The sequence below is a fragment of the Macrobrachium nipponense genome, chromosome 16 (assembly GCF_015104395.2).
Source record: "Macrobrachium nipponense isolate FS-2020 chromosome 16, ASM1510439v2, whole genome shotgun sequence".
NCBI lineage: Eukaryota > Metazoa > Arthropoda > Malacostraca > Decapoda > Palaemonidae > Macrobrachium > Macrobrachium nipponense.
Window position 1 is genome coordinate 49017385 of NC_087209.1, and position 18530 is coordinate 49035914.

At 33.3% G+C, this 18530-nt stretch overlaps 1 protein-coding gene across 4 annotated transcripts in view; it reads right to left on the bottom strand.

Moving 5' to 3' along the window:
- The window catches only part of LOC135195680 (hemicentin-1-like), a 35014-nt gene extending 30659 nt beyond the window's left edge, over positions 1–4355 (bottom strand). Inside the window, exon 1 of one of the 4 annotated variants that reach the window (XM_064222069.1) lies at positions 4234–4355. The gene's annotated coding sequence lies outside the window, so the exon portion shown is untranslated. Of the gene's footprint in view, positions 1–3575; positions 3724–4151 lie in introns of those variants that run through there. The other 3 variants (XM_064222070.1, XM_064222071.1, XM_064222072.1) reach the window with 3 other exon arrangements.
- Between the last annotated feature and the right edge of the window lie 14175 nt (positions 4356–18530).

Sequence of the window (18530 nt, forward strand, 5' to 3'; positions counted from 1 at the left end):
AAACGATGCCTGTTGGTGCAAAATTAAACAAAGTATCTGAAATTTACACGAAAAAAATATCTTTTGTTGCAAAATTAAACAAAGTATCAGAAATTCACCCCCCCCCCAAAAAAAAATTTTTTTTTTTTTGCAAAATTAAAGAAACTATCTGAAATTCACACGAAAATATAAAAAAAATATCTTTTGTTGCAAAATTAAAGAAAGTATCTGAAATTCACACTAAAGTGAAAATAAAATAAGCTTTAGCTGCAAAATCAGACAAAAAATTGAAAATAAAAAGAAAGTCTAAAAAAAGGCCTGTTTTTTCAAAATTACACAAAGCGTATGAAATTAAAACGTACGTAATTCTAAATAAACAATGCCTGTTTATGCAAAATTAGGCAAAATATTTGAAAATAAAAAGAAAGTCTAAAAACCATAGACCTGTTTGTGCAAAATTACACAAAGTATTTGAAATTATAATCCTTGTCTTTCTAAATAAACAGTGCTTGTTAGTGCAAAATTAGACTAAGTAAAATTAACGATTATAGAACATAATTTCCCAACAAAATAATATTATATGAATTTTCTATGACCTTAGGAAACCCTTAGGGGAGAAAAAGAGTATATATTGAGTAGTATGCTAGTTCATCATTTTATCTTATTCTTATTATTATTATTATTATTATTATTATTATTATTATTATTATTATTATTATTATTATTATTATTATTATTATGCTCGACTAGGCGGATTCATAGTGTGGGGTTCCTAGTTGTATCCTGCCTCCTTAGGCGTCCATCACTTTTCTTACTATGTCAGCTGCTTTTAGTAACACGCTTTTCTGCATGAGTCCTGGAGCTACTTCGGCATCTAGTTTTTCCAGGTTCATTTCCTGGGATCTTGGGATCGTGCCTAGTTTCCTGTGATTATGGGTACAATTCCCACTGGCATACCCCACATCCATCTTATTTCTATTTTCAGGTCTGGACACTTATCAATTTTTCTTCTTTCTTTCTCATCTACTCTTGCGTCCCATGGTATTATTATTATTATTATTATTATTATTATTATTATTATTATTATTATTATTATTATTATTATTATTATTATTATTATATTAATTTTATTATTATTATTATATTTCATTATATTATTATTATTCAGTAAACGTTGGTGAGTGTATTTCAAAATAGGACTACATGTAAACACATCGATGAATTGTTCTAATTCTCAGGAAGTTTGTAGATGGTCAACACTTTAATTAAATTTAAACTCCTTATTGAAAATAGATTTCTTCAGCCTAGCCAGACGTTAACTGACTCTAAAATGTACCCTTTTTAATTTGTTTAAATATTCAAGGTAAAACCATTTACCAGAGAATGATAAACACTTCTTAGACGCAATAAAACTCATGCAAGGCTAAAAAATCAGTTTTACTTAAAAAATTTAAAATTGATAAAAAATCTATATAGTTTCCTCCAAGATTTGTAACTTGGTGTGAAAACACCAAATGCATTTCACTTTCTTCCTGGTGTCTGTATATAGTCGCATAAGACAAACTCATCGGCAATCCTTTCATTCGTCTAAAATCATATAAAAGAATTTCATTGAAGATTTATTTTCGTAAACGTACAAGAAAACAACATAACCATATGAATATCTAGTTATACGATCACAAGTAACACGTGAAGATTGTATATCAAGAGCCAGCAGGAAAAATAAAAAGCAGCAGTACCTAGCGCTTTCGTGTATTCTTGATACACCTCATCAGGGTACAATATATATTGTACCCTGATGAGGTGTATCAAGAATACACGAAAGCGCTAGGTACTGCTGCTTTTCATTTTTCCTGCTGGCTCTTGATATGAATATCTAGATAAAATCATGGATAATCATCAGTCACGAACGTCTATTGAGGCAGAAACGTTTAATGTATGGATGGACGAAGTTAATTGCTTAAACGTTTGGTCTTCGCGAAATACGTATTTGGTAGTGAGAAGGTGGGAATGGAAGAGACATGGGCTCTATCAGCACCCGTGGAGCAGGGTGTAGGGCCAGCAGCCGCATCCAAGAAAATGTTTATATATATAATATTATAATATATATATATATATATATATATATATATATATATATATATATATATATATATATATATATATATTCTATATATGTATAATTATATATATACATACATATATATATATATATATATACATACATACATACATACATACATACATATTAACAATAAAATATTGAATCATCATTACATCAATACAAAATCATATGAGGATGGAGAAATCATACAAATAAGAAGACTTCTAACAGAGACTCCATCGAACATGAAACTGAACATTATTTTGATAACAAATTCAACAGATAAAGTTTCACATGATTGAACACCATGTAATAAAACGTTTATACAAATATATATTATATATGTATATACTTATACGCGACTTTTTGAGAAAAAATACACAAATCTGAAACAAAAATACAAAATAAAAAGTAAATGTCGGTAAGAATACGTAAAGCCATATAATCTGTGTTTTTGATTAGCAATATATAACAATATCCCGATAGCAATAAAAAAAAATATAAAATTATAAATATATCGCCAAAATTAAAATACCTTTTAAATAACAAAATGAATAAATAAGACATCTCAAGTTGAAACTTGAATCGACTGGAATATAAAATATCTAATTACTGTTATGGAATGAAAGCGTATTTCATTATCATTTTATTGTGTTATTTTGTTTTGTTTTTGTAATAAAGTATGAGGTAATTCTCTTAGTAGGTGTTACTGTCGAAAAAAATTAATGCGAAGACTATGAAGCAAGCAAGCAAGCAAACATTTATCAATAATGATAATAATAATAATAATAATAATAATAATTTTGTTAGAGTAATGGCAGTAAAAGCTTACAAATAATGAGAAATGAATTGACGAAGCTCAGACGAAGTTCAGGGGGATAGAGAGAGAGGGAAGGATAATAATAATAATAATAATAATAATAATAATAATAATAATAATAATAATAATAATAATAATAATAATAATAATAATAATAATTTTGGTAAAATAATGACAGTGGAATCTTACGCATAATGAGATATGAATTGACGATGTTGAGAGAGAGAGAGAGAGAGATAGAGCAGTTAAAGTAGAAATCAAATCTTAATCGTAAAAAAGAGCATATTTAGTACCTTGAGAGAGAGAGAGAGAGAGTTTTTTATGTAGAGAGAGAGGAGAGAGAGAGACGAGACGAGAGAGAGAGAGAGAGAGAGAGAGAGAGAGCAGTTCAAGTAGAAATTCAAATCTTAATCGTAAAAAAGAGCCTATTTAGTACCTTGAGAGAGAGAGAGAGAGAGAGAGAGAGAGAGAGAGAGAGAGAGAGAGAGAGAGAGAGAGAGAGAGAGAGAGACAGAGAGAAAGAGAGAGAGAGAGAGATTTTAATCTAACTTATGAACATACAATATGATTGTCAAAACATGATTGCTAACTATATGTCAAAATTAATGAAAAAAAAAAATCGACGTAATTTGACGAAACGTTGAAATATGACCAACGGTTAGTCTTGTTTACCTGTCAAGGTCTCTCAGCCTAGTCAGAACGTTTACTCTTCAGACACGTTTATCACATTATCATTATTTATCTCCACATGATTTTACGATTCCTCCTGATTTCTTGAAATTCCACAATGATTCGTTGTTTTTTTCCACTTTTCTTCGTTATATGTGCTTTTCTTTCAGTATGTTGTAGGAACAAGGAATGTGTAAGCTTGCAAAAAATAAAATAAAATAAAGGAATTTATACCACGGCTATAAGAGTATATAAGGACGGAGTTATGTCCTTGAATTTTAAGTGACATTGAGCTAATAGAAAAATTAGTATTCTAGGTAATAATTTGCACAACAAAAATTGATTCTGCGTATAGGTTCATTTTGCTTCTCACTCTTCACAAATGAAAATGCCAAGAATGTCTCATTTAAACTGGCTGAAGTTCATAGAACAAACTTTAAAATAAATAACAATCAGAGTTTAAATTTTCACATTTTACAAGTTCAAGAAGCGTTTGTCTATACAATAACATATTTTTTTCTTTCTGTGTATTTTGAAATCACAAAACGTCCAAAACAAACAAAGCGAGGTCTCACACACAACCAAACTGCTCGATCAGAGATAGAGACGGGGGGAAGGCTCAGACACTGACTGACTTGACATGCACACACGTACAACTTACTCGGTCGACTGTTATCGCCACACTGACACTGACCGCGATCCCTACTACTAGCTTAGCTAGCTGGGTGCCAGGCTGGCTGGATGGCTCGCTCTCCTTCTCCCGCTCCTGGAAAGTTGTAGTTGCCAAAAGGCAGCGGGAGCAGCGAGCGATCGCCCGGGATATCGTACCTCGAGCAGAAAGATTCTCGTATCTTAACCCAAACGCGCCCGTCTCTTGAGCCAAACGTATCACTTTCCGGCCTTTTCCTCACGATATGCTGTCCAATATGGTATTTTAAATTGGCATTTGCGTAAAGTAGGATTAATTTTCCCCCGTAAACCGAGACTAAACGATGCCAGCTCGCTTCCAGAAACGGCGGTTGTCGTCGGTATCAGCAGAAGCGATGACTACCGGCTTGGCTATCGTACCTCTGCAAAGCAAAACTCTCGTATCCCGAACCAGAAGTAGTATCACTTCCCGAACTATTGTCATCGATCTTCTGTCCATGTCATCATTTTAAATTGATATTAGGCTACCGTCAGCTTGATTTCATTCCTTTGGCTGACTCCAGACGACGTCAGCTAGCTTCTAGGTTACTGCGGTTGTCGTCGGACAGCTGACATCCCTCCGGTATCAGCAGAAACAGCGGTGCCGGCCCCACCCGAGTCTGCGCGGTGGAACTCTCTCCCACCTGGTATATCGGAGGCCACTGTCACCTTCATCATTTTGAAACGCACACCAGCGACGCTCTCTCTCTCTCTCTCTCTCTCTCTCTCTCTCTCTCTCGCACCTCGGCTAATTTCCAACGAGATCAAACACAACATTATCCATTTTTCCTCACTTTATTTCACGTTCGTTCCCTTATTCTAGTGGTGGAGTCCTGCCTGTCTCGCTGGAAGAGAAACCACATTATGTTCTATTTACATCGTTATATTTTAAACAACTATGATGGAAATTTATTGAGCTAATGTGCTATTAGTTCCTTCGGCCATTATGTACTCACTAATGGCTTGAATTATTACGTCTGTCTTACGTGTAGTACTTAGACAATTTCGTGTTTATATTTTTTTCTTCTATAAATTTTAAAACCTTTTGTAAAATACAGTTTCCAAAAGACAACAAATATGATAAACTTTTCGTATTTGCTTCGAAAAAAATTTAAACTGCCTCCTATTTCAAAATGTTTAATATGATTCAAATTATGGAAATCATCCATAAATTTAATTCGGATTATGGAAAATTACTTACAAATATAATTCAGATTATTGGAATTTATCTATAAACCTAATTCAACTCATGGAAATTCTCCATAGATATAATTAACATTATGGAAACTTACCCATGAACGTAATTAAAGTTATGGAAATTTGACGACAAATATGAGTTTAAATTATGGAAATCATTCATAAATGTAAATCACACTATGGAAATTATCCACAAATATAATTCAAATTATGGAAAAGTATCCAAAATTACGATTCAAATTATGAAAGTGTCCAAAAATATAATTCAAATTATGGATATTATTCAGAAATATAATTAAAATTGTAGAAATCATCCAAAAATATTCTAATTATGAAAAATCATACAAAAATATAATTCCAATTATGTAAAAGTGTTCGCACACTAAGACCTTCTGAAGAAGTAAGTCGACATTTAAATGACACCTTGAAAACAGTTCTCTCTCTCTCTCTCTCTCTCTCTCTCTCTCAGTCTGAGTCACTGCTTCTATGTTGTATCTCCTGGAAACTGGTTACAAATTTCTGCTTAAAATTTATTCTTTCACGAGAAAATAAGCAAATACAAGATAAATAATATAAATCTTGAAGAAAACGGACGAAATAATATTTTGCCGGCTGCTTCGAAATACAATGAATTCGTATAGTAAAGAGTTTTTATATAATAAAGTGTTTCAGCTCTTACACAATATCCGTATTATTTAGCATCTTATATTGCATGCTTTGACAAATCTGCATACTTTATTCAGCTGATATTCGCAGGAATTAGCAATGTTTGCTTACTTAAATAATTCAGCTTACATGACGTAGATGTCATCCGCATTTTCCTGTAATGCTGGACAGAAAAAAATTAACTTTTTATCATACATTCTATATTTCAGCGAGGCCAACACCTTTTTTTTTTTCAAGCCATAATATATTCGTGCTGTGCTACGTCAAGAGATCTCAACCATACTGCTTTTTAAATTTTTTCCAGAATAACTGACAGTATTTTATAATAATTCCAGAAACATAATGCAACAAAAGTGCGAACATATGTTTTGACAAGCTACCATTCAGAGTGACTCAGTTTTATACATCGTTGTTGCCAGAGTACAGAAGAATATATTCCAAGTTGAAAACATTAAATTTTTGGTCTTGCCTTGTAAGGTATGAGATAAACCATTTCCTGTCGTATATTCTAGCTATTTTGTCATAATTTGTCAGCAACTGTAAGTCGTCTAAATCAGTGTTGATAAAGTACAGGGAGATACATTCCCCCAGAAAAACATTAATGATTCTTTCTTTCTGTCTTTATATGATTTCAAGCCCGCTTTCTCTCGTCTCATCCAGGTTATTTTATCATAATGTGTCAACAACAGAAATTTACAGATAAATTCTCAAAACCACTCATTATTTTTCCGTCTGTCATTATAAGAGATGCCAAAACAATTTTCTGTCTCTCTGCGTTAGATATAGAAACTTTCTCCCGTCTTGCCCTAGCTATTTCATCATAATATATCAACAGCTGTAGGTCTGCCAGTTTGATTATTAGTTAGATATCATCCTGTGAGGGCAAACACCCCTACTTCCGCATACACGAACGAAAAACTAGGCAAACATAAACGCCTAGATTAATTAACTAACTTTCGGGACATTATTACCCCGAAGCAACTGGGGAAACATTGTTAATAATCAGAAGTTTTGACAGAGTATGTCACAACACCGGGTATATATAATCAACTGATGAATTATTGACAGACAAAATATTCAGGCTTCTGAATATACGTATCTTATAGGAATAAGCCTATATGTTTTCATATAGAATCTGGTATTTGCTCTGCAATCATATTTCAGTGTATCACTAGCTGGGGCAGACGAGTGTTTTATCAGAGAGAGAGAGAGAGAGAGAGAGAGAGAGAGAGAGAGAGAGAGAGAGATTGAACTGGTCTCCTACCAAACCCAGGTTCTTCCTTGTAAGAGCAGCCAGAAAAGAGGAGAGAGAGAGAGAGAGAGAGAGAGAGAAAGAGAAGAGAGAAGAGAGATCGAGAGAGAGAGAGAGAGAGAGAGAGAGAGAGAGAGAGAGAGAGAGAGTTGAATGGCTTGCAACCTAGAATAGGTATTGGGATTTTCATACGATACCGCTAAGTAATCCGGTCATATAACTTTGGTAGATGGAAACCATTCCAATTTCTACTAGGAAAAATGGAATTATTGTCATATGTAGATGTACGGATATATATAATATATATATATATATCATACATATATATATATATATATATATATATAATATATATATATATATATCTATATATATAAGAAGAATTTCCTTCCACAAATTACATACAATAGATATATTATATATATATATATATGTATATATATATATAGATAGATAGATAGATAGATATAAAAGTTTGAAGAATTTCCTGTCCATACAAACACACACACACATATATATTAGATATAATTATATATTATATTATATAATATTATATATAATACTATATATATAATATATATATATATATATATATATATATATATATATATATATATTCATATATTCCTCATTATACAGAGCAGAGCACTAATTCATACTTGCACTCGTAAACACTTTAATAACTTGAATAGCTTGACTACAGAATGTAAATAAGTTCCTGCTGAAATTATCCAGCTCATTAACACATTGCGTTATTTTTCAAGCCATACAAAGGTCAATGAATTCAGTCCGTCGAAAAAAAAAACCTACTGAAGATTAATTACTACGAATATGACCTCTCCTGTCTGTGAATTGGAAGGTGATATTGTAAACGGTTTCTTGTTCATTTGTTTTATCTGATTATTTTCTTTTTTTGCGATGACTTTTAAGATTAAAATCAAACTTAGGTACTCGAAAAAGATTATATATTATCTCTTCAATAATAACAGTAATTTTTTATCTTAAACTCTTTTTTATATAATGAATAACAAAGTGCATCAAACAGCTCCTACACATTAAAATCTCTCATTACTATAAAAACAAATAAAAAAAATGCGCTGAAGTTTCCATGGCTCAATCGAGTTTTCTGTACAGCTTATAATCTCTATCTTTTGGTGGTCTGGGTATAATGCTTTGTGAGCCACGGCCCGTGAAACTTTAACCATGGCTCGCTGGTGGCCTGGTCTATGTCGTTGCCAGAAGCACGATTATGCTAACTCTAACCTTAAATAAAATAGATACTACTGAGGTTTGTGGGCTGCAATTTGGTATGTTTGATGATTGGAGGGTGGATGATCAGCATACCAATTTACAGCCCTTTCGCCTCAGAATAAGTGCGGATGGACAGACAAATACCAGTGTCAATAGTTTTCTTTTACAGAATACTAAAACTATAACTTCAAAAAGATTATTATCTCTTTACTAATGATAACTATTTTGTCTTAAATGTTATATATAAACGAGCAAACATATACAGAAATTATGTATGATAAATTCATAAAGTAACTAAGTCTACGGGCATAACTAGCCCCGTTTCACGGGCAGAACCTGCTCCGTTTCAGGGAATCCCTTCTAACCCCCACCCCCTTCGGAGGAGGGGTGGGTGGTGGGGGGGAGGTAGGATGAAACCCCAGTATAAAACATCTTAGGAGTCCCCGCTATAACCCTGCTAAGTTTCATGCCCATCGGACCAGCCGTTTGGACGTGATTGAATGACAGACGGACGGACTGACATAACGCCCATTGTAGTAAGATATGTAATAAATAACAAAATACATCAACGTGTTTCTAAACTTACTGATAATTCTCATTCCTATAAAACAACTTTCATTTAATTTATGCATTGATGTTAGCCTTTCTGTATTGAAAGCAATTTGCAATTCATTGCAATTTTACAATTACCGGGTGTATTCGGGATAAGCTCAGTTTGAAGGAGAAAGCTCGCTTTGACCCCAAAATGAATTTTTCATTGCTCGCAGCAGTATTACAGCATTGCAGGATAATTGCCATTTATTGCTGTTGTGCGTCCATATTGGCGAATGCATATCTTTCTAAGGTACTTTTTGTCTATTTTGCTTCATAATGGCTGTTATAATTGGACGACTGCTTCTGCTCGAGATTCTATCTCTTTTAATAGTTGTTCGTGGTGGTAGGTTTCTGTTTCCCAATGGTAGCTGCTGTGACTTGGACCATCGACGGATGATCTATTGTTAGTCACTTTTTCATGACTTTTCGCAGAAATCTCTCCCATTCACAATTAATCCTTGATTTGCTGAACAGTAACACCAATATGCTGCAAAAGTGCTTCGCTGTCGAGCGTCTCCGTTCAAAAGGACCTTTATTCCTCTCACCTATAGACTGTGGATCAGCCTCCCTACGGAGGATTCGTGTAATTGGATCCAAAGAAGTTCAATCTGAGATACAATGCATTATCACCCGTCTCCTTTTATTATTTACATATATTTTTTACTGTTTTTCTATGAATTTGGTAATTTAGCTTTTTTTATTTAATAAGTGACTCTTCTTTGTGTATTTCTCATTTCCTTTTGTTACTTCTTTCAAATGAACACCATATTCTTTGAGTGCTTGAATTTCAAGCAAGTGGTCCCTGAGGTGGGATTATTCCATATGAATAAGGTTCATCTTTTGAATAATAATAATAATAATAATAATAATAATAATAATAATAATAATAATAAATAATAATAATAATAATAATAATAATAATAAAAAATAAAGTACACAATAAGTACCACTTAGTCGAATTGAAGGACTGTGATAGACCATACCATATATATATATATATATATATATATATATATATATATATATATATATATATATATATATATATTATATATATATATATATATGTGTGTGGTGTGTGTGTGTGTGTGTGTGTGTGTGTATTATATATATATATATAATATATATATATATATATATATATATATATATATATATATATATATATATATATATATATATATATATATATAGTATACATATATATAAAATATATATATATATATATATATATATATATATATATATATATATATATATATATATATATATATATGCAAAAGCCAGGTACTATGTCGGTACCTCCAAGTAAATGGGGATACAATCCACAATGAAGTAAAATCCTCTTGTCGTTTAAAAATATATATTTCTTGTACAGAGTTATACAAGAAATATATATTTTAAACTACAAGAGGATTTTACTTCATTGTGGATTGTATCCCCATATATATATATATATATATATATATATATATATATATATATATATATATATATATATATATATATATATATATATATATAAAACATATTCTCATCAATTAGCGATAAAACGCTTCGACCAAACCCACCACTTAACGAACAAGTTGAAAAGAAGAACAGAGCAGAATAACAAAGGGAATTCGATAAAGATCTGAATGAGTATCTCTCTCTAATCACGACTTTAAATGAATTACTTGAAAGATAATTCTTCTTGGTCAAAGGAATATAAAAAAAATACTGAAGAATAAAAAAAACAAAAGAAAATTTTGTTTCATATCTTGATTAAGCACGCATTTTCTTCTTTTTTTTTATTTTGGAAATTCGTTAAGGATTATCTTTTTCAGGAAAACTTATCTACTCTGATCCCATTTTCTTTGTTTTGGAATGATAATAATCTGTAAATACTCTGTGTGTATATGCATATGATGTCTATATATATATATATATATATATATATATATATATATATATATATATATATATATATATATATAATATCCAATTATTCATTATTATTATTATTCATTATATTATTATTTTTTTTTTTGCTCTATCACAGTCCTTCAATTCGACTGGGTGGTATTTATAGTGGGATTCCGGGTTGCATCCTGCCTCCTTAGGAGTCCCATCACTTTCTTACTATGTGTGCCGTTTCTAGGATCACACTCTTCTGCATGAGGCCCGGAGCTACTTCAGCCTCTAGTTTTTCCAGATTCCTTTTCAGGGATCTTGGGATCGGGTTCCTAGTGCTCCTATGATTATGGGTACGATTTCCACTGGCATATCCCATATCCTTCTTATTTCTATTTTCAGATCTTGATACTTATCCATTTTTTTTTCCTCCCTCTCTTTCTCTTCAAACTCTGGTGTCCCATGGTATTGCGACATCAATGAGTGATACTTTCTTCTTGACTTTGTCAATCAAACGTCACGTCTGGTCTGTTTGCACGTATCACCCTATCCGTTCTGGATACCATAGTCCCAGAGGATCTTTGCCTGATCGTTTTCTATCACTCCCTCAGGTTGGTGCTCGTACCACTTATTACTGCAAGGTAGCTGATGTTTCTTGCACAGGCTCCAGTGGAGGGCTTTTGCCACTGAATCATGCCTCTTTTTGTACTGGTTCTGTGCAAGTGCCGGGCATTCACTTGCTATGTGGTTTATGGTTTCATTTTTCGTATTGCACTTCCTACATATGGGAGAGATGTTATTTCCGTCTATCATACTTTGAACATATCTGGTTCTTAGGGCCTGATCTTGTGCCGCTGTTATCATTCCTTCAGTTTCCTTCTTTAGCTCTCCCCTCTGTAGCCATTGCCAATTGTCATCGCTGGCTAGTTCTTTAGTCTGTCTCATGTATTGTCCGTGCATTGGTTTGTTGTGCCAGTCCTCTGTTCTTTCTGTCTTTCTCCTGTCTCTGTATATTTCTGGGTCTTCATCTACTTTTATTAGTCCTTCTTCCCATGCACTCTTTAGCCACTCGTCTTCACTGGTTTTCAGATATTGGCCCCACGTGCTCTGTTTTCGATGTTGACGCAGTCCTCTATACTTAGTAGTCCTCTCCCTCCTTCCTTTCGTGTTATGTATAGTCTGTCCGTATTTGCTCTTGGGTGTAGTGCTTTGTGTATTGTCCATTTGTTTCCTGGTTTTCTGATCTATGCTGCGGAGTTCTGCCTTCGTCCATCCCACTATTCCTGCGCTGTATCTGATTACTGGCACTGCCCATGTGTTTATGGCTTTTATCATATTTCCGGCGTTGAGTTTCGACTTGAGTATCGCCTTGAGTCTCTGCATATATTCTTTCCTGATCGTGTCCTTCATCTCTTGGTGTTTTATATCTCCTCCTTCCATTATTCCCTTATTATTATTATTATTATTATTATTATTTATTATTATTATTATTATTATTATTATTATTATTATTATTATTATTATTATTATTATTATTAAAAGGTCTGAATTTTTATAAACAAATTATTTAAGTTCTAGATTGAATGCTGGATTTGAATACTTAACGTGAATCATTGAGCTCCATTAAATACAACGAGTTATCTCCGTGAGAGCAAATGAGAAGGAAATACATAGCATCATCATTTTCTCAAGAACGAAAAACTCACTTCTTGAAGTCCTTTCAAGGAGAGGAAGGAAGTATAGACGAACAATAAGTTCATCTTCAACATGAGGGGAAATAAGTGAGGCGCTAATGGGTTCTATGGATTTTTTCCTCACTTTTCCTCACGTAACGTCAGGCGTGTGCCTCTCCTTAGGTGAGGTCTTGACGCTCCTGGAGAGAAAAGTGTATAATACGCTTATTATGAATGTTTTACCCTGGGTGGAGTTCAAGATACGCCCTTCCGAGAATTAGTTCGCCAGCATAGGGTGTTATGACGGGAGACGTAGACAGTTTTCAATACTCTGTATTTTAACTTACTCGGGGAGTAAGCCTACAAACTATATTTTTGCTGTTGTTGAGGTAGAAAAGTTCTGTGGAAGAAGCTAAAAAGGTCTGAAAAAGGATATCTACGGTATATTTATTAGATGGAAATTGTGAAAAATAAATAATGTACATGTTAAACAGTACAGAAAAACTATTTCTATTAAGATAAAGAGCATTTTAATTTTCGTAGGTGAAACAACGATCTGTTTGACTGTAGATTTTAGCACCTTTTAATTTACGTTAAGTCAGGAATATAATGTTCACAACTTATGCGTAAGTGGAAAATCTCGCAAGCGAATCGAGTAAGCTGGAGGTCGGATCACGCCTTGTTTTCAGTAATGTCAAAGAGGATTTCTAGTTATAAAACACTTTTTCACAATATCGGAGTCTTCATATGAAAGCCGATTTTTAAGGATCAGTTGCTTCGTCGATACAGAGCGCTTGCTTTCATTCAGATCCTATTTTATAAAGTAATTTGGCAGTATGCCAAGCAAACTATTATTAATTGCAACTTTTGCTTATTTTGCTTGGGAGATAGAGAAATCCCTTTGGCAACCTTTTCTTGAGGGAAAGATAGATACCTTTTGCATCTTTTTTTTAGGGGAAAAGTAGATACCTTTTGCTTTTTTTGTTGCTTGAGGGAAAGATAGATACTTTTTGCAGCTTTTTCTTGGGAGAAAGATAGATGCCTTTTTCACCTTTCGCTCGAGAGAAAGAGACGGATCTTTTGCACCTATAGCTTGTGAGAAACGAAGAGATATTTTGCACCCTCTGCTTGAGAGAGAGAGAGAGAGAGAGAGAGAGAGAGAGAGAGAGAGAGAGAGAGAGAGAGAGAGATCTTTATCAACTTCTGCTTAAGAGATACCCTTTGCACCTTTTGTTTGAGAGATAGAGACATTTTGCAACTTTTTCTCGAGAGAAAGATAGATCAAGATATAAAATTAAGATAAAACCTAATTCATGAACATTAGGAAATATATAAGTATGCCAATATAAAGGACAAAGCATTAGGAAAAAAAATAGTAAAGATATCAGGTGATCAAAATAAACAGCTCCTCCTGGCTATGATAGGAAATAAACTGAAAACTAAGAGTATAGGATAACTACTATCAATTGTTGTCTTATCAAATGACTTCCACATAATTGCGTGCAAAACTAACCTGAAAAGGTAGTAATTAATAGTGTATAGTTGCCTCAGTTATATTCTGTGACCTATAACTTTGAAGTAAATGTAACCAAGAAGTAAATTCCAATCTTTGCAAATTATTTCCTGCGAAAGTCTGCAGGAAAATATTTTTCATTCATGAAAAGACATTGACACTGAAGAACAGATTTCACGACCACGTTTATATTACTTCATAAAAAGAATAAGGAAAAATAAATAAAGGAAAATATTCTACTTAAGATGGATAATATGTATGTATATAATAATATATATATATATATATATATATATATATATATATATATGTATATATATATATATGTATATATGTATATATATATATATATATATATATATATATATATATATATATATATATATATACATATATAAAGTGGTATAGACATTTAGAAATCGCACCTGGCAACGATTTTTAACATTTTTAAAAATAAATGTCCATTATTTTGCGATCCAAGATTTTCATACGGGAATGAATTTTAAATGACAGTGCTTACCCCTCCCCTCCCTACATCACTCGCTCCTTACTCTTATCACCCTGGCCCCCGCACCCGATACAAACTTGCCCGTAGTAATTTAAACTTCCGCAAACACCAAAGTTCCAAGGATATTATTTTTTTTATTGTTGTTCGAAAACTTTGAGAATTTCAATTCTTTGAATAAGTTATGGGAGATGTGTTTACTTTGTTGGGCGTGTTGTGGAATCAATCTCGCTACATACATATGCATGGTTACTTAGATACAAACACAAATACATACAAATGTATAATGTATATACATACATAAATAATGGATAACTGATATTTTTCCACTCAACTGGCCTTGAATTTACAATACTGAAGGTTATAACCCCAGAATAAGCCACCTGAAACAGATATTGCTTTATTGTTCGAATTTAAACCGCAAAAATAGTTGTTTTTACTTGACGTTGTTTTGCTCTCCTTAAATAAAAAAAAAAAAAAAAAAAAAAAAAAAAAACCGTAAGAGGCAGCCGCTTTGGCTCGATGTTTGGTGCGTGATGAAGCTACTGTGATATGTTATAGATCAACATCTTTCATCCTTTGAATATCAGTTTTTAATTTTTTTATCATTGAGGTCAGAACCCCTTCTGAAAATAAAAGATTTTTCAACCTTGATCGCCAGTACAAAGACCTGCGTAGCCTTTTGAATTGAAACTCGAAAAACAGGGAATTTCGGTCCCTTGAGGTGACTTGGTGAGATTACATTGGTTGTATATTGTTAGTGTGTTGTGCGAGTTTCCTTGTCTCCGTATTTCAGGCTTAAATATTTTCTGATGTTTGTTGGCAGCAGTTTATCTTGTATTTATGAAACAGACACATAAGAGAATTATCCATTTAGTGCCAATGAAATTCGACGATCTCCTGCAATTATTAAGGTTATTCTGTGCAAGTGTCGATTCTTCTTGATAGTTCAGTCTTAAATATTTTCTGCTGTTTGTTGATGAGGAGGCACACAAGAAAATGATACATTCAGTGCCAACGCATTTCGAACATCACCTGCAAATATCAAGGGAGTCTGTATCTGACCCCGGTTGGCCTTGAATGGTCAACGTCCTCCGCAGCCTATTTGCTGCATCTAAAACAACATTGACGTTCATAAAAGAGCTTCGTAATTTCATTTAATGAGGTTTACAAAAGCAACATCGTTTTTGAAGTAGCTTCAGTGAGCAAATCTATCTTTAATGGAGGGTTTGGTGGCCTCATTTGAAGTCATTTTTGTCGTTTTCTCTGAAATTGGGTGTAAACAGCGTTCTTGAACTCTGTTTTAATTATAATAATAATGCTTTTATTCTCGTAGCAAGTTAGTCCTTGGAAATTTTCGAATATGTACACTGGTGGTACTGGCGTCAGAGAGAAGCACCATTGTTTTAATTCAACTTGAGACATATCATTTATTTATTTCAATCCTTTTTCAGAATTTCGCTGTAAACCTTGCTGTCGGGGACCAAAAGAACCCTTGAATAAAACACTGCAATGATAATAAATCTATATTGCCTTCCTCTTATTTTACTACTGTACTAAAGGGCATCCATTTCAGGTTCAGTTACCGATATCCAAATGACCCCAAATTACCCTGTATGATACAGGCGTCGATGAAATACAGTAAAACCCGCACCATTGAGTCCTACAGAATTCACTTTTACGACAAAATTCACTTTCCATAAAACGTTTTGCAAGATGTTATATCTTGGCATCGTTTTAGGCAAAATGTTGCAAGAATGTGCAGTAACACCTTATACATTTTGTGACTCACAAAATGATACAAGAGGATGACTTAACCTTCAAGCATTATTGAACATGTGGAGTAGCAACCCATTCACAGCTGCTGCTTGTGTGTGTGTCATGAAATTCTCCAGAATATTCCATTTTTCGAATAAGTTAAATACGTTAAGGACTCTTCTTCTTCTTCTTCTTCCCAGCTTGTTCCCATTTTTATATGGGGTCGCCGTTTCGGATGAGCCGTTTCCATCTATTTCTATCTTGTGCTTCTCCCTCATCAATTCCCTTCTCATGTAAGTCTCCTCTCACACAGTCCTTCCATCTCTTTCTTGGTCTCCCTCTTTTTCTTCTTCCTTGCACCTCCACCCCCATAGTATGTCTCCCAGCGTGGTCCTCATCTCTCCTCAACAGGTGTCCATACCATCTCAGCCTCCCCTCCTGCACTTTCTTTGATACTTCCACCACCTTAGTTGACCCCCTTATGTAGTCAAAATACGTTAAGGACTGCCACTGAGCAAATAGCTTTGCTAAAACTCCTTCAATATAGAATGACTTTTTGCTGTAGTTAGCACCCGCTATATCTCGCAATACATCAGCTATGAATATTGAAGAGTTGGTAGCATTTACCAGTGACAATTATTTAGTTATAGCTGCTATAGGAAAATAAAGCTCTTCAATAAAATATCTTCCCATGATCCTCCCTCTGACGAACTTGTAGATAATAACGTGAAACTATATCAACCTCTCATCTTTCACTCAAGTTCAACGTCAACACTTCGCTTCTATGTAGGAGACTTGGCTCAACCAGTTTATCAATACAGGAATGATCTCTCATAAGGCAAATTGTATTACACGATTTTTTTTAATTGAAATTTTTATGGTTTACGTTGAATTATGTAAGGACTTTATCAATAACCTTTTGTTTTTTAATAATTTTTTTGACATCCTAGTAATAACTGTATCCTTCCTATGTTGTTATGGAAATCATAGTATTGTCTTTTGATAAGACTAAAAATGTCATTATAGTACATCGAAAAGAAAGGCAGATAAAGTGGACGGTATTCTGCCTTCATGTTTCCATTTTGTATGATTTATATATATATACTATATATATATATATATATATATATATATATATATATATATATATATATATATATATATATATATATATATATTGTGAATCGACCATGGAATTCAATCAATATACCCAGAATATTCTCACCCGTATTCACGTACTAGTCTCACACGTTTCATTATACACAGCATCCTCTCCCCCCCCCTCAATCGCCCCACAACCCACCCACGGTAAACATAATCCAAAAAATGTTGTAAAGTAAAACAGTTGACATGCAAAACTTGCCAGACTCAGTCCTGCTTGAATCGCGGGGCAGAAAGACATAATGGTTGGGTGTTATCTGCTCCCAGAATCGCGGTCCAGTGACAAAACATCATTTTCACGAGCTGGTTTATGCATTCCCGTGTAGCCTTTCTGCTCTTGCTGCCAGCAACGCCAAAATCTCTGTTAAACAGCTGGACATCTGTGTCTAGCAAGGCTAGAGAGGAGGAGGAGGAGGAGGAGGAGGAGGAGGAGGAGGAGGAGGAGGAGGAGGAGGAGGATAATTCTGTGTTGTTGGAATGTATCTGAACATGGTGGTAAGGATCTTTGTGGTACAGTGGATTATTTCTCTGGAGCTATTATTATATTATTATTATTATTATTATTATTATTATTATTTTTAAAATTATTATTATTATTGTTTATCGGTCTGAACACGCTGGTAAGGTTCTAGGTGGTGGATCGGATTAGCCCCTCTTGAAATATTATTATTATTATTATTATTAATATTATTATTATTATTATTATTATTATTATTATTATTATTATTATTACACAGATGATGAACCATAAGAAGTTCAAACGAAGATACTACTACATTTCTTGCATTTTAATTATTTGCTTACATTT